The sequence below is a fragment of the Gorilla gorilla genome, chromosome 3 (assembly GCF_029281585.2).
Source record: "Gorilla gorilla gorilla isolate KB3781 chromosome 3, NHGRI_mGorGor1-v2.1_pri, whole genome shotgun sequence".
Classification (NCBI taxonomy): Eukaryota; Metazoa; Chordata; class Mammalia; order Primates; family Hominidae; genus Gorilla; species Gorilla gorilla.
The window spans coordinates 198,379,221-198,397,217 of record NC_073227.2 but is presented as its reverse complement, the minus strand read 5'-3'; the positions used below and the strand labels follow the sequence as shown (position 1 = coordinate 198,397,217).

At 39.1% G+C, this 17,997-nt stretch overlaps 2 long non-coding RNA genes across 4 annotated transcripts in view; one reads left to right on the top strand and one right to left on the bottom strand.

Moving 5' to 3' along the window:
* Positions 1 to 1,934: 1,934 nt before the first annotated feature.
* Positions 1,935 to 3,851, bottom strand: LOC109026542 (uncharacterized). Its single transcript, XR_002005548.3, has 3 exons — positions 3,657 to 3,851; positions 2,443 to 2,736; positions 1,935 to 2,205 (listed from the first exon to the last, which is right to left on the bottom strand). It is a non-coding gene; the product is annotated as an uncharacterized lncRNA (long non-coding RNA).
* A 75-nt stretch (positions 3,852 to 3,926) lies between these two features.
* Positions 3,927 to 17,997, top strand: part of LOC109026438 (uncharacterized) — a 39,953-nt gene continuing 25,882 nt past the window's right edge. For all 3 annotated transcript variants that reach the window (XR_008678907.2, XR_008678906.2, XR_002005470.3), the window contains exon 1: positions 3,927 to 3,996. This is a non-coding gene — a long non-coding RNA (uncharacterized lncRNA). The remainder of the gene's footprint in view (positions 3,997 to 17,997) is intronic.

Below are 17,997 nucleotides of genomic sequence, written 5' to 3'. Positions count from 1 at the left end.
GTTCTCATTAATTTTTAAAAATGTAAAGGAGTTCTGAGGTCAAAACATTTGAGAACTGCTGCTCTAAACCGAAGGGGCAGGTGGCAAAGCCTGGCTAGATGAGTGCTGTAATGCTGTTGAGTAAACAGAAAGAAACCGAGGGAGCGGAAATGGAATTTAATACAGAAGTCCAAAGGAAGCCAGTAAGATTTTGACACAGTCAAGCAGAACTGAAAGACCAAAGAGATGATTTTCACAGTGGAGAAAATTACAGTCATTCAGCTATGAGATAGATGAGTGTGACCTGAACCAGAGATTTGATTCTGATATGTAGAGAGGAAGATGCAAACATTTTGACCGCTGTAGGGAAAATTGTTCTGATTTTTACAGCAAGGAGTCAGAATTTACTCTGAGATGCTGTCATTGAGTGACTGCTACTGACACATATGTGATGATATCTAAGGGGTTGGGAAGAGGCTGGGTCTTGAGGAGGAATGTTAGAAAGCACATCATGCTTTGCTTGGTACTGTTGTTGTTTATTGCCCAAAAATTCTTTGTGATAACTTGGTTGACTGCTATCTTTATAGTTATGTTTGACACACTGAATGAGGATCTTTTTTTTAAAACATTTATTTATTATTATTTTTTGAGAAGGAGTCTCACTCTGTCACCCAGGCTGGAGTGCAGTGGTGCAATCTCGGCTCACTGCAACCTCCGCCTCCCGGGTTCAAGCAATTCTCTTGCCTCAGCCTCCTGAGTAGCTGGGATACAGGTGTGTGCCACCACGCCCAGCTAAGTTTTGTATTTTTAGTAGAAACATATTGGCCAAGCTCATCTCAAACTCCTGACGTCAGGTGATCCGCCTTCCTTGGCCTCCCGAAGTGCTGGGATTACAGGCATGAGCCACCGCACCCCGCCTGAATGAGGATCTCCTAATATACCTCCTTAGTTCTGTTTATCCTCTTGGTCTTGGGTGTGTTATACAATGTACATTTCCAGGTTTGATATCTGGAAGAGTCGGAGAAACCTGTCCCTATGGTCTGAATATTGGCATCCCCCCAAAATTCACATGCTGGAACCTGATATTATTAAGTAGTGGGGTCTTTTGTGAAACAAGTCATTTTATAAGGCTCCAACCTCATGAATGGGATTAATACCCTTATAAAAGGGGCTGAACGGAGCTGCCTTATCCTTCTGCCATGTGAGGATGCAGTAACAAGGTGCCATCTTGGTAGCAGAGATCAGGCTTTCACCAGACACCAAATCTACTGGAACCTTGATCTCAGACTTCTCAGTCTCCAGAATTGTGAGTAAGAAATGTATTGTCTTTATAAATTACACAGCCTGGGGTATTTTTGTTGTAGCAGTAGGACTAAGCCACCTACCATGAATCTCTTAAGTGGAGCTGAAGCCATGAAAGAAGGACTGTCTTCTCCATTTGGGGTCTAAGGAGCATCAAACCATGCTCAGGGAAAGGTAGAGAATTAAGCTTATGAGCTAAAAGTTGTAGAGAACAAGATATTTTCAATCTTTGGGATATGATCTGTTTTTGAGAAAGTTAAGATTGTTACTTTACTCGGTAACACTTAAGTCGGTTTCATATAATACATACAAGGGCTGATTGTGGCATGCTGCTCTTGCTTAAACATGCTTCTTAGGAAATACCTCTTGAAAGTCAGATCGCCACATTATATTTGCATCATATGTTATGCCTGGAGTATTGTCCTTTGAAATAGATTGGACAGAGTATGCTATTCACAGAAGAGCAATAAGCAACCAGCTTGATAGAGTTACAGAATTTTAGCTCTCAAGGAGAGAATGCCAAAGTAAGTTATCATAGACTACTCTTGAAAAATAAAAGAGCCTGTTAAGACCAAGTAGAGTATGAAAAACGAAAAACCCTCTCTCCTTGACTAGACACTCATTTATTAAGCAGTAGTTTTTACATTCTCCAGGTACAGCTGAAAAGTGTTTCTATAGTCTCAGAACTAAGGTGACATTTCCATGAGCACCTATTTATAACTTTTCTTCCAATCCTTTGCAGTCATCATATTCATGCATAGTAGCCATGTATATAGTTGTGGATTGTTGAACTTGTGCAGGTTGTCATTTGCGGCTGCTAGAAAAGGAAATGCGCTCTACTTCTTGAGGGATGAATGTAAAAAGTCTTTTAAAAAATGTTACTTAATGTCATAGATTTCCTAATATCAGGTTCATTCTGTGATGCTGTTTAAGAGAAAATAATTTCAAATCAGACTCAGTTATAATGCATCCCTGAAATTATGTTGGAGATATATCAAGATCAATGAGGTCAAAACAGTCAATGAATCAATTTTCTAAGAAGGGCAATGCTGAAGACAGTATCAGGGGCTCACGAAGCAATTGACACTTCAGCTTTGTAATATACTATGATGTTTAAGTAATTTATCAGTGATCTCAAAGATTTAAAATAGTAGTACTTACGGTGGAATAATAAAATTGTATGAGATCATAAAAATATTTGCATTCCCAAATTATTTATTGTAAGATTTCTTTCTGATTAATAAAGACTTCTTTACGTCATTAAAACACTGCCACTGAAGAAGTACTTCTCTGGAGGAGGCACACTAATAAGATTTAACTTGCTCAATGCAGGTGGGTGGATGGTGACAGAGGAAGCTAATGGAAGTTCTCTTCTGATTGCTTCTGTTTCTTTAGTGACATAGGATATAGACAATTGAAAGTGAGGATATGGAAGGCTTTTAGAGGTTTGATGTTCTAGGACAAAAGAGAATATTTAAAATAAATCTATAGTTTTATTTTAATATTTTAAATCTATAGTTTTATCTATAGGTGCAGTGGCTCATGCCTGTAATCCCAGTGTTTTGGGAGGATGTGGTGGGAGGCTCACTTAAGGCTAGAAGTTTGAGACCAGCCTGGGAAACACAGTAAGACCCTCTCTGTCTCTACACAAAAATAAAATAAATAATTAAATTTAAAATGAGACCAACTATGTGATTGAGAGTGTTTTCTGATCAATTTAGATTCAGAGATGCTGATGATGGCAGCGGCGGACCGTCCAGGGCAGCCACTGCCATCACACTGGCTGCTGTGAGGAGGACGCAGGAAGGAGGCAGAGCTGGGCCTGGGGCATTGCCATGCTCCACACTGCCGGTGGGAGCCAGGGACAAGTGGGAGACCTCCCAGAACCTCCTGCCCTGGGGGCTGCCACGATGGGGCCAGGCTAAGCCACCTGTTTGCAGGGGAGCAGCCCAGTCAGGCATGGAAGGGCAGACAGAGAGGGGCCCAGTGAGGACCTGGAGCCCCCACCCCAGGCTGTAAGGAGGTGTGGCCAGGGCTGCCTGCATGCGCCATGGAGTGGGCAGGAGTCCCGCCCTCCCAGGCGCAGGACCCAGGCATCTCTGAACTCTGCACCCTCCGGGCCCAGGAAAGCCCTCTCTGTTCCTACTGCCTGGCCTCTCCCCACTCCAGGAGCCCACTCTGATATTAGAGTGCGGTTGGGGCCAAGCCCAGGTGCTGTCACAGCCTGGCCAGGTTTGCGCACACTCGGGGCAGTGCTAACACACCAGGCCCCTGACAACACTATGGGCAAATTAAGCTAATATATAAAGAGTACCCTTAAAGCAAAAGAAAATGCCAAAAAAACCCAAATGTAGAAAAAGGATATATAAACTTACCTAAAACAAAATAAAAATTTAAACGTATGAGTGATAAGTGACAGGAGGCAGTCAAATGCCTAGGCAGATAGGGGCCGGTCCCTTGTGAAATCCCACCTTCAAGTCAAAAACAGCCTGAAGGCTGAAAGACTGGACTGCTAGTTCCGGATGAAAAACGTGACCCAGAGTGAGAACTTCCGTTCCTGTTTGCCTGCCCTTTCCTGATTGGTTCTTTCTGAATAATGCTTTTTAACCAATGGAATGTTACGTTTTCCAATACTACCTTTGGCCCGTCCCTCCCCCATCTATGAGTATAAAAATCCCAGACTCAGCCACACTGGGGGAGATGACCCAACTTCAGGTGAGAGACTACCTTCCTGTCCCCTCTCCACTAAGAGCTGTTTTGTCATTTAATAAAATTCTCTGCCCTCATCACCCTTCAGTTGTCAGCATGACCTCATTCTTCATGAATGTGGGACAAGAGCTCAGGACCCAGCAAACATGGGTGCCTGGAAAGGCTGTAACACTGTGGCCCTCTGCCTTTGCCAGCAGAGGGCAGCTGCTCCATGCACCGGAAGCAGTGGCGGGGCCGAGGTAGTCCCGCAGCTGTGGACTAGAGCAGGGCAAGGGGCTGATTGAGCTGCTAACACACCACTGTCCATTGGGCTGTGGGGAGCAGAACTAAAAGAGCTAATTAGCACACTGTGACACCCCCTCTGGGGCTTCGGGGTCACGGGCATCCCTGCCTGAGTGGGTCACCACATTCCCCTTGGGGTGACACCTCGTTTGGCCGCGGGCCGCACGTGGAGCCTGCTGCTATGTTGATGCTCGGAGCAGCTGGCCAGACCCTGCACTCGCTCGCTCACATGCTGCCTCTCACCGCAGTCACAGTGGCTGTGGGATTCGCGCCAGAGACTTGCCCTCAAGCGCGGCTAGGTACGCTGAGTAGATGGGGTGATCTTCTACCGCGAGCCCAGCAAAGGGGCTCAGAAAAATTCCTGCATCATAAGGAAAAGCAAAGCTAGGAAAGACAGTCAATAAAATAAAAACAGAAGCATCAGGAGATTAATTCACTCTGGAAGAAAGACAAATAATAGTATGCTGAAAATTACATTAAAATAAGTATGTTTAGGAGTCTCAGTGAAGGAACATAGCAAACACATGTTAAATAGCAATGGTTAGGGAAAAGAAACAGATAACATTTTTGAAAAGAAAAGCAGACAAAATCTAAATATATGCGATAACCTTGGGACTAGGCAAAATTAAATAGAGACTAAATAAATTAAAATATTAATTTAAAAGGAATTCACCTCCCATGCAGGACATAACGATATTAAAAATATAAAACAGAACATTAACTGAAGGAATGAATTAAGTAAGGAAGCTGAATGAAAATAAATCCACCTCTTTTCACTGTGCAGGTAAAATTTACAACATAAAAGACAGAAAAATCTTCAAAGTTACTCCAAGCACTGAGAGATGGTATCTGGAAGATAATGCAGACTTAGACTCTAGCAAATGATTGGGGGTAGAGGAATAAGGCATGACAAAGCTAATCCTCTAGGCTCGTAGAGTGGGCATCAAACACACATGCATTGCCAGGCAGGTGACATAAATGTGAGAAGTAAAATGGGTGTGAGCTAGAAAGATGTTTAAGGACAATCGATGTTCTTTCAGTGTTGGAGGGACAACAAGGAATAGTTAGGGCTGGGACAAAAGTGATCAAGTACCTTACAGAAAGAGGGAGCCCATGGGGGAATGTGGATCCATCTCTGATTTTTAAAGAGGATCCATAAATCTAGGCTTTTCAAGTGACACCTTCCAATTATAAATATTGACAAGTAATTTAAAATATGGCTCAATACAAAACGAGGCAGGCCAGAGAGCATGTGGTGAGGGCTGGATTTGCTACTGTTCACTTCAGAGAAATGTGCACAATTAGTGAAACCTTACAGCCCTGAACAGGCTTGATGTGACTATAACGGTTTCTTTGACCTATTTCTTCCTTTGTCAATAACAAGCTATTTAAGTCAATATCAAAAGAAATGTAAAATGCAGTTTGTATTGTGAGACTCTAGCAAGACTTTCATATAAGAAGGAGGCCATGTACAGAGACAGGGTTGTTGCCTTTTCCCCCTGTAGTTGAAAACTGTGCCTGATGTTGTTAGATTGGGTACAATTAAATCTACACATTCCAAAACACTTTCATTATAGACTCATGCAAAATTATATTTGGCTTTATTGTTTTCTTTTCAACTAAATAAAATGACCAGGTCAGCTACATCTTGCAGTAATAAGTATAAACTATCAATGAATTTTGAAATGATGTGTGATTTCTGGTGATATAGTACTTTTCCATTAAAGAAAGTTAATTAGAAACCACAAAAATATTAATGCATTGAAAATTACATATAATTTAATAACATCTTTTTGGTGAAAAAGGGTCATTTAAAAATGCTCATTTTACTACTTTATTTTGTTCACTTTTTGTTCTTAGGACAATATTCCACACATAGGTATCATTTAATGAGAAACCTAAGCATCATAACATAACAATTACAATGATACAATGTTACTAAATCTATGTTTCTTCTAATGACTGAAAGTAATTCACTTAGCAATCAGTTCTCATTTTTCCTATTCTTTTTATGTATAACATTATACAAAGTTGTGTTATTTACATAATGGAATATGGTAAAAGGTCATTTTGATGATATTTTTGTGACAGAAGGAAGAGGACGAATCCACCTTTCTCAGCTACAAGTGCTCTGGTTTTACTTGGCCTAAAGAGACCTTCTTTTCGTTAAATATTTTACTAGAAATATTTCAGGTTTTCAGCTAATAGAAATGTCTCGAGCATTACGCTGCTGTAATAAATCACTTAAATTGCCAGGTTATATTTTACAGCTCCAGTTGCTTGAATATTTATTGTAAAGCACCAAGTACAATAATTTCCATTTTTATAATTAATGAGGAGATCTGAAAAAATAATTCTAATTGGTAAGGCAGGAGTGATTGCAATCTATTCTTAACATGTTGTCTAAGTCCTTATGCATCCTTCTGTTTCTCATGAACACAATCTAATTAGAAGATGGGAAGAAGTATACTTGTTAAAAGCTGAGCCTCAGACACCTTAATGGTGAGGTGAGCCTCCAGGAGTAAGATACCGTTTGGATTATATTATGCATGCCCTTATTTCCAAAGCACAGCTCTCTTTTTGGTGCATTTTTCTATAATTTTTAAAATATTTCCCAGTCTTGCCTCATTGCCTCTTTCATGAGTGCAATTAATCCTGATTTTGGATCTCCCAGTGAATCCCATGGATTCTCACGAGAATATCTGATGATCATATTGGTCTCAAACTTATTTCAAGGCAGATACCTTTTTTAGTTCCTAGTTTGAATCTGTTATCTCCCTAAACTTTGTCAATTTATTCTTCATTTTTTAAAGAATGTCATTTACCTTCCAGTTATGCCTGATCATGATTTGGTTTTGCTTCTTTTTCTCCTTCAGATTTTCTCATTTTATTTTTTTCCCAAGGCCAAAAATAGTTAAGTTATCCTTGACTTGAACTTGCCATTTCCCCTCTTCATGTCATCCACTCCTGAGCATTTCTAATACATCACCGACCAGAATCTTGCCTATGCTGAGATTCTTATTTATATCTTAATCGTTTTCTGTATCAAATCCTACCTCTACCTCATTTATAGCCTTCTCAAATCTTTAATCTGCGAGTTTCAGAAGATCTAGAATTCTGATGCTATACTACGTTACCTCTCCATTTTTCAAAGCTCTATATTCCTGACCTTTCTATAATCTTTGATGGCTTCTTCATCCATTTTTTTTAAACTCTCAGTTACCAGGTTACTTGCTTTATTCTTGATACCCTTTAACTTTCTCTTACCCTTCTCTTGAAATAGTTCCATTAAAAATTACAATGTGAAGTACCTAATTTCCACTGTGTGTCCATGAAGCGGATTTTCACAGTATCATTCGACACTATGCCAGTTGAATTCCGGGGCATGTGCCAGAACATGTTAGGAGCTGAATATAAAATGTTAGGCTGCAGATAGGGGACCGGTGTGTTTACTGAATTGATTCCTCGATGCTGTTGCTATGAACATAGATGAGTATTTTATGCTATAGTAAAGGGATGACTGTAAATCTGGACAAGATATGACAGCTCTTATATGTTGGATTCTCGGTCTTTGCTTTTTGAAGTTTCCTGCATTTTTCTGTGTTTTCTAGTTTTTATCAGCATGGATACCAATAAGCCACTCTCAACTTACCTCTGATTTCTGCTTTCATTTTCTGAAAGTCTTGAATACCAGACGATCAGTTTTATGAAAATAGTGTACAAAGAGCAAATTAGCAGAATCTGATCCTCATCTTTAAGATGGTAGTTCACCCCCAAAATCAGTTACAGAAATGGAGTGCCGGGATTTGGGGATTTATATTTTACCTTGTCAAAAGCATGTTTTACTTACTGCACAGTGTTCTGCTTACATGAGATCGTCAGATACCTGGGTTCATATTCAAATAATGTTTAGTGGACATTATTAAAGCTGTTATTGAGGATCTCAAAGTATGTGACAATGTTATTCAACCTCTAAAGTGCAGATAACATGGCCACTCATTTAGATAAAGAGAATTTCTTCATGATACGATATTTTAGAAAGTTATTTTTTAAAGTTAAAACATACGGAGGTATTTGTAGTTCTGTTTTTCCATTTCCGGTAAAGTTCTTTAGGTTATGTGTCAAGAAATTATAGTTCTTGGGCTGCGTATGGTGGCTCACATCTGTAATCCCAGCACTTTAAAAGGCTGAGAGGGAGGTTCACGAGGTGAAGAGATCGAGACCAGCCTGGGCGACATGGTGAAACCTCATCTCTACTAAAAATACAAAAATTAGCTGGGCGTGGTGGCAAGTGCCTGTAGTCCCAGCTACTCGGGAAGCTGAGGCAGGAGAATCACTTGAACCCAGGAAGCGGAGGTTGCAGTGAGCCAAAATTGCACCGTTGCACTCCAGCCTGGCGACAGAGAAAGATTCCATCTCAATTAAAAAAAAAAAAAAAAAGAGAGATTATAGTTTTTGTAGGTGAAGTGCAACAAAAATGTGTTTTGTATACATTTAACTGTGTAAACTTGCACCTCTCTTTTTCCTCTTGAAAGCAATTAGATGTAGCCCTGAAGACAGAGCACAGGGTTGCACCTGCTTGTATGAATGGAAGAGATAACAGAAATGCTGGAAGACTAGGACTCCCGAGACAAAAAATAATTTAACAGCATACAAGAGATGTAAGGCTGGTACAATCCATATTCACAGACGAAAAGAATTTCAGGCTGGGTGCGGTGGCTCAAGCCTGTAATCCCAGCACTTTGGGAGGCTGAGGCGGGTGGATCACAAGGTCAAGAGATCGAGATTATCCTGGCCAACATGGTGAAACCCCCATCTCTACTAAAAATACAAAAATTTGCTGGGCGTGGTGGCGCACGCCTGTAGTTCCAGCTACTCGGGATGCTGAGGCAGGAGAATCACTTGGACCGGGAGGCGGAGTTTGCAGTGAGCCGAGGTCACGCTACTGCACTCCAGCCTGGCAACAGAGCAAGACTCTGTCTCAAAAAAAAAAAAAAAAAAGATTTTCAATTACTAATTATTATTTATCATATTTACCATGAGATCCTCTGTATTCTCTTGTGTTGTTTGGGAAAAACAATTTTTAAGGCACTGCCTAGCTAGACCACGCGATTTCTGGAGGAACCATAGGGAAGTCTCTGGCGTTTGGTTTCTGTGATTACGAAGAGGAAACTTTTCACCATTCATCCACAAGAGGAGGCTCTGGAAAGTCAAATACACAAACAAACGCGACACACCTCATTGCTCTGTTGACCTCCCAAAGCAATAAATGTAGTGAGCCTACTGGCATCAGCTGTGTCACGCTACAAAGTGAGCCTCTCTCTGACTTTGAAGGCTCATCGCCATGGCTGGGAAACCTGGAGTGTGCCGGAAGCCACCACTGACCCCACTTCACCCTGGAAAAGGTGAGCCTGATGCAAGTGGTTGGTTATGATCTGAGTTATGCATATGTGCTTTTCTTAACGTGGGGCATTGCATAGTCTGAATCTTTTCATTGTTATTATCTTTACAACTGTGCTTCTGCCTGTTCTGCTCCTCTAATATATTGAAGATGTTGGCATAACTTGCATTCCAGGCCCCTGATGAAAAATTCACACAAAGGTCTCCTACTCTTTGTTAGGAGTTATAAATGAATGAGTCTCTGCCACCACCTCTCTGAGATGAAGGAATAGACCGTAGGAAAGGCAAAGAAAAGCATAGTTGGTGCCCCCCGTAAGTTATTTGTCAGGCATGGTTAGTACTGGGGAGAGCAGGAAAGTCACCCCAGGAGTTTTGAGATAAAGTTGCCCTCTGAGAATAAAATCAAGAAGATTCAAAACGTAATGGATGAGATTAGTTATCTGTGGAAATGACATACCCCAAGGAACAGACAAAAAGATTTTGTGGAGAAATTCAGAACACCCCGAGGAATTTGACAATAGCAGAAGCTTGATTGTATCCATATATTTCTAGCAACAATCTAATCACAGTAAATGGATGAAGCTGTAACACAATCAAGCAGTAACTTAATCAGTTATAGTGAATAGATTAAGTGCCCTAATCACAGTCAATTGCATTGTAACCCACCTGAAGAAAAAAAGTTCTAACTGAAGGATCGGGGGGTGTCCACAAGGAAAGGGGAACCTGAGAAGCCGGAACTTGTGTGTGACTTCAGCTCCCTCCAGCGTAAGATGTGTGGCCACTGTGCTCCACTTAGCAGGCTGGTAGAAACAAGGGCTGTTTCCATAGTAATTTGGATTTCAAAAGCTTTATTCGTGTGTCCATTTGTCTACAGGGAGAGAATGCCTTTACCAGCAAAGCAGCAAAATGCCAAGGACTGCATTTTTAGAAATACAATAACAGGCAAAGAGCAGTTAGGAAAATTAATAAAGGAATAGGATACATATTCACTCAACAATCATTTATGGAATGCCAATTACACTCAAGCCACTGGCCTAGGCACAGGGGATTCAGTGTTGAAGAAGAGAAAATCCATGCCCTTATAGTGCATTCATTTAAAAAAGAAAGATAGGTATTCAACAACAAGATTTACATGATTTCATTACAATTGTGATTATTTCTAGGAAGAACATATACAGGATTTACCTGAACTGAGAAAAATCACAGGGGCTCCTGAACTGACCTGAGGTTTAGAGAAAGCTTTTCTGAGGATTCTTTTGTTTGATTTATGCATATCTTATGGAAGGGAAAAGAAGGAATGAGGGAATAAATATAGTTAGCTAAGGGAGTAACATTAGGCTAACATTGTGAATAAAGTGGGTGACAATAAGTAGCTCAAAAACGATCTGTGACAAAGCAATTATTTGCATACAGAGCGTTTTGAAAGACTATTGCTCATGTTTCCTTAAGAGTGGCATCAAGAGAGGCTTACATAGTAATCCACATTCCAGAAATGATGTACTATTTAGAAATGAACTACTTCCGATCTTTTTTGAACTGATAACTAACAGCTTTGAAGATTTTCACCACTGGAGTTGACCATGGATCAAAATTATCTATGTTCATTCCTGAAACAAAATGAGGGTGCTGGAAACATGCTGTAGTTACAGCCCCATTGGAAAGCACTGGACAATCAGCTATAGCAGAAAGACCAATTTGAGGATGCAAGACCATAAGGCATGGAGGTAGAATGATTGCAATGTGATGCTGAAATAGGGCATTCTCTTGTAATTTCCTATCTGAGGCAGAGAAGGGTTATTGAAAAGTTTTAGATCAACCATGCACATGCTCTAAGTGGGCCTCAAGGGCACTCAGGCAGAAGCTGCATTACCCAGGAATGTGTTAGGAGTTGGAGAGCCAGGACATAAAATATGAAGTGCTAAAACACTGCAGTGTGTGAGATACAAGCAAAGCGCCAGCATATGTCCGCCCCCCAGTCACAGATCCTAACAGAAAGGGAGCAGGAGCCGAGGAAGCAGTGGATAGATGAAAGAAAAAATGTACCTCCTTGCGAAAATACAAATAAAATGTTTTGGGAAGAAGCACTCATAGGTTGTAAAGAAAGCCAATTAATTGACTGTTGCCAGGATTATAATGCATTATGCATTTGTTCTTTAAGTGTGTTTCCCTTAAGCTTTTATTGAGAAATTATTAGTTTGGGAGGTATTCACTAAATATTATGGGGGTTATTAAATCTTGCCTTTTTGAAGATTGTAGTTTACATAAGCAAGATTTGGTGTGAAAGCAATTCGACAGATAGACAATCAGCATCAACAAAAGAGATAAAAAAGAAGGAAGAAAGGAAGTAGGGGAAAAAAGGAAAGGAGGGAGGGAAAAACAGAAAAGGATGAGAAAAGGAAATTCAGAGGCTTGTGCACAAACAGCAGTGTTACATTTTTCCCCTGGATTGCTAGCTTCTCTGATCTTCTCTTCTCTATCTCAACTTCAGTGAAACGTTTTTTTCTTGTTAGTTTTCAGCCCCTGTGAATTGTTCAATTGACCTTCAAGACAGGATGCTTCACACTCTGAGATGAGTACAATTTGTTTTGTTTTCTTCTAGAAGTCTATGGGGGAGTTTTAATCAAGCAGTTTTCATGGGAATTTACATGTATAAAAGTAAGAATACCTCATTTTAAACAATTGTATAGTGAACTAACCACTGACCTAAAGGAAAGAGAGGGCAGAAAGAAAAGCAGATTTAAAAGTGATGGACAGGGAAACACAGCAGAGAGCGGTCTTTTCAGTACTGCTTTGAAAAGACACAAGAAGCTGAAAACAACTGGAGCTAATCTGAAGAGATTGGGGATGATTATACTATTTAATTACGCAAATGGTGAATGCAGAAACTTTTTGAGAAATGTATTTTAGATTTGGAAAAGGATTTTAGAGATCTTCTAATACAACCTTCTTGTCTTATGGCTGAAGACTCTGAGATCCAAGAGAAGTTCTGTATCTTGGCAGAGTTTCATATATTTGTTAGCAATCATATTTATTATTATTATTATTATTAATGATTATTTAGTGGCAGAGCTGAAATGAGAAATCAGGTTGCCTGACTCCCACTGCACTCACTGTTCTTTTTTCAACCTCACATTTCAATTTCATTTTAAATGAATTAACCCACGTATTACAACACATTTCAAAAAAGAAGTCTCACCTGTGTGTTCTAATATAGTATATTAAAATGTTATCTAAAACACAAGCAAATACTTTTTCCTCCAGGACAGGGGTCCTCAAATTTGAGAATGCACAAGGATTACCAGGAGAGCTTGTTGGACAGCAAACATTCCTGGGCCTTAATCCCGGACAGTCTAAGCAGCTCTAAGCTGGTGCTGATGCTGCTAGTTCACATTTTATTAGCACTTTTACTTAACAAGTGTTGCTCTAGGAAACAGCGGTTATAGTAAGCCCACTCTTGGTAAGTTGGGTGAGAACAGGTAATAATTTGCAATGAATGAACGGCATGAAAATAATTACCATTATTAGAGTGGGTTGATTTTAGCTCCAGTTATCATTCATATTTACAATATGCTAGTTCCTTTCCATGGCAAGTAGCCCTTTACAAATTCTCTGTTTATAGGCTTCTCCTAAACTCTACTTGCTTGAAGTTGGCAACTACTCATCTCTTCAGTGCTACCTCCTTTGTGAAGATTCCTTGTGTCCTCCAGGTTGCAACGGGAGTTCTTTTTCCTGTTTTCTCTTTGCATCCTACCTCTCTCGACTATAGTCCTTGTCACATTGGGCTGTAATAGTTACTTTGCATGCTTAATTCCCCCCGAAGACTGTAAACTCCTTGAGGCACTGTTCTTTATTTATGCTTTCACAGTGCCTTGCTGACATCATGCACTTCAACATTTGTCGATTGAACGCTTATAAAAATGAGGATAACTAGAGAGAAAACATACGTAAAATATATATAGTAGAACTAATTCTCTGTGAAATTTATGGTTTCTAATTTTATCTATCCATTTTATCCTTGGTAGGCCTATAAATAAACGGAAAACTGTCAAAAAAACAATAAACATGTGCTAAGTGTAATTTCATGATACAAAATCTTTAATGCAAGTATTCAGGAATTACCCTGCAAAAGTTTAGCACCATTGATAATACATTCATTTATTCTGAGCCATTTTCTTTGGTTTTTTTAATTGGTCAAATTTTTATTTTAATTCATGGTATGAGAAATGAACTTTTAAAGCAACTGAATTGTATGGAAAATGACACAGCAAATAAATTAGACCCATGTTAAAAGAGAAGGTCAGCTAAATGTCCAAACTTAAGGATATAATGGGCACAGATAAACATAGATTCCAGTCTTCTTTAAGAGGTGGCATTCCCATCTGCTGCTGATCTCTGGACAAGTGTATAGCAAAGCTGTGTTTGAAGGACTTCAACCTCTTTAGCTATAGTTCCTAGAATATTACAGTGGGAAGGAAACTTTGATGGAATCTGAGGTTCCTTTTAACCACATCTACTCCTGGAGGTCGGTCACTGAATTTCTCTGATGACATTCCCGGTAGGAGCTAAGCACCTCACAGCGTCCTCATTTCATTTTTTAAAATTCTAATTTTTGGAATTTTATTCTTCTTTTTAACAATCAAACTCATGTTAGTTCTGTTTTTCTGGACATGCATGGAATAAATATAATTCTTTCTTTTTATCTCAGTCTTTCAGATTTCTACAGATAGTTATCTTCTACCTAGCATGTTTTCTTTTGTAAACAAAGGAATAGAAAAAAAAGGAGACTACATTTTTTTAAATTTAGAAAAGAAATACTTACCAAGTATACGTATTAATTCAAATGCAAATATATATTTACCAGTGGTGCTGTATTTAATGTCACTCAGAAAGAATAGATGGGAATGCACAAATCAAATTTGAACTGAAAATACAAACAAGTATGAATGATACACACTCATTAAAGGGATTTACTAACCGACTTCTACTTTTTATCCTATTTTGACTTCCAATTTTACAAGTTTCTTAAATCACTGGTGATATCTTTGTTTCCATATTTTTTACCCAAGAACAATATTTATGTGAACGTTAGGAGTATGATCAGAAGACAATGTAAAATGGCAATATGCCATCAAACGTTAGAATCTGTCTCTCATTTCACAGTGGTACTCCCACCCAATTCAAGACATACCTGATAAACCTCCCTTCCACTTGAAGTCTCCACGTCTGACAAAAAATGGAATAGTTGAGTTTATGCAGCTGTTCCTGGGCTAATTATCTGCAATCATTTCTGATTACTCAATAGGCCATGGTAGGATGTGTGTTTGCTGCTATGTTGAGTTTACACATTAGGCTTTAATGTGCTGATATGGCTAATTGTTGTGCTCACTGCTGCCTGCTAATAGACCATTCCTAAAAATGAGGCCGTATCTCAACGGAATTTGCTTATTTTAAATAAGTAATAACTACAAACTCAGATCCTAGATCCAGTGTTTACCATTTTCAGAAGGCATTTTTTAATGCTGTATCATTTCTAATGCATTTAAATTATTCAGGTTTGAAAAAATGAGTTATTAAACTAAGGAGTCAATAACCAACTCAAGTACATAGATTTAACATTTTTCCTGCTCTATTCAGTTTCCTAAATTGTTTTCTGGTATTGATAGCAAAATAAATTCTTTAAAATGGTGCCAAACAAGCTGAATGTAATAACATAATAATAAGAAAAATAAATGCATATTACAAGCAGGCAAGTATTTATTAATAGGTAAACCAAGATGCTCATGCTAGCGATTGGGAGTGACATAGATATGTTAATATGGAAGGTAGATATGGAATTTTTGTAATGAGACTTTGAATTTGTTTTGCAGTTTTGCATTTTATGATAGCATTTAGTACAAAATGCTAGTATGTAGTTTTAAAAATTTAGAAGACTGTTCTTTTGTTGATTACATATATTTGTGTTTCTGATTACCAAAAACAGATGCCAAGTGCCCACCTAAATATAGATACTTTAGGTGTTCTCTTCATCCTTCCCTTTCTGTTCGCAGTCACAGGATCTTTTTTTTTTGTCTTCACTTTTTTCTTCATCACTTATTTTTTCTTTTGAGACAGGGTCTCGCTCTGTTGCCCAGGCTGGAGGGCAGTGGTATGATCATGGCTCACTGTAGCCTCGACCTCCCTGGCTCAAGTGATCCTCCCACCTCAGCCTCCCACGTAGCTGGGACTACAGGTGCTCGCCACCAAACCAGACTAGTTTTTGTATTTTTAGTAGAGATGGGGTTTTACCGTGTTGGCCAGGCTGATCTCAAACTCCTGACCTCAAGTGATCTGCCTGCTTCGGCCTCCCAGCATGCTGGGATTACAGGCATGAGCCACTGCACCCAGCTCTTCATCTCTTTTTAACTTCTTTTTTCCTCCCTCATTACTCTTTTATTAGAGAAGTCAATACAATTCAAATAATAAATAGAAAGTAGAACAATAGGTTTCTTCCATTCTCTGCTGTTCCCCAGGCCCTCCTTTGAGTACAGGATTTACCCCTTCTCAAATAGATTTCAATGAATGTGACTCTGGAACTACTTGGATCCATCACGGGGTGAAACCATGTGACCCTACAATCTGCTCCTCTAGAAACACTATATATTCAGTGTTTCCATGCACTTGAAGCCACAATCTCTGCTGCAAAGAAGTAGAGAGAGAAAGAGATTAGTTTTGGTAATAACATTCATTATTCTGATACATGATTTCTATCTATAGTATAATATATGCCTAGGTTAATCTGAGGCTTTGGCTCTCAAAATTCATCACGTATGAAGGACTTTTATGAGTTCTTTCGTGTTTTCTATTTCTAAATTTTTGATGTCTCATTGGAACCATAATACTCACCCCAGCATCTCTTCCAAATACTTTTCTTTTTGAACTTCTGGACTCTGTTCCCTAAACAAAAACAGCTTTTGCACTGTTCCTTCGACCCTTAATCCCCTGGCTGTAGGGTGTAGTTCAGGTCCTTCTTTAAGGTTATCGCCATTGTTATTTCCTCTCTGAAACATTCCAGGAGTAGTTGTGACACATAACAGTAGCAGGGCTATTACTGATAAAGATAATAAAATTAACTCAAGAGCTTTAACTGCCAATGCTAAACCCTTCATGTGGATATTTTATTTTATCCTCACAACAGCCGTGTTAAGAACTGTACTGTTATTGTCACCATCTAACAGATGAGGTATCTAAGACTTAGCACACAGTAGCCAAAACTTAATAAAACATTGAGATTGAGGTCGTATGGTCAAGGTCACCGTCAGGGCTGGTGGAGATCTTGGGACCAGCAGTCTGACTCCAGGACTCAATTTTATTCAGAATCTGAGTAACTAACCACCATGCATACCATCTCCCACACCACTGGCAGGATTGATCATTTTTTTCATTTGTTTGAGTTCCTCTGCATCATTAGTTTAGCGTGTATCCCAGTGTACATTGGCTTGCTTATCTGCCCATGGGCTCCTTAAGGAGAGAGTGATTTATTTATTTTTGTATTCTCAGAACTCAGAACTGGCCCATCCCAGGATCCATTTATAGCCATGAAATGGGAATTGATTCTTCTTTTATACATTTATCTCCCCATTTTCCTTCATATACCCTATGATCTAGCCAAACAGGAATATTTCTGTTGCTGACACCTTCTTGTGCTGCTGCTCTTAGAGATCTTTGTATATGCTATGCCTACTGCCTAAAATGCCCTTCTATGTATGCAAATCCTCATCAAGGTGACATGTCAACTCTTTCCTACCTCTTTCCTGAAGCTCTCCTAGCTCCTGACTCATATGTGAAATTTCCCTCTCTGCAACCTTTAGCACTTTGCTTAAAGTGCTTATTTTCCCTTATCATTTCTTCCTCATTTATGTATCTGCAAGATCGCTTTAAAAATACCTGTCCCTGAATCTTTCACATAGTAGGTGTTCAACAGAGATTAATTGAATTAAACATTTATTTAAATCAGTTGGCTTTGTTTTCTAAAAAATGAAGAGGTTCAAAGTCATGGGCATTGTGAGATATAATTATATTTACTCATCTCTATATGTCCCTAAATACAGTGTAGATGTAAGGCAGCATTATTTTTGTGTCTTCTTTCCCTTTTACTGAATGCATGTCCTTTGATTCGATTAATTTTGGCCTGTATATCTGTAAGCAAAGTTCTAGAAAATACCAAAAAAAGGGACTTTCATTTAAACTACTGGAAAGATTTAACAGCTTTTAGATACTTAGGAATTTTCCAGTAACACTTTTCAATGACATTTCACTGCCTTCATGTTTGAATAGTGGTAACAACGT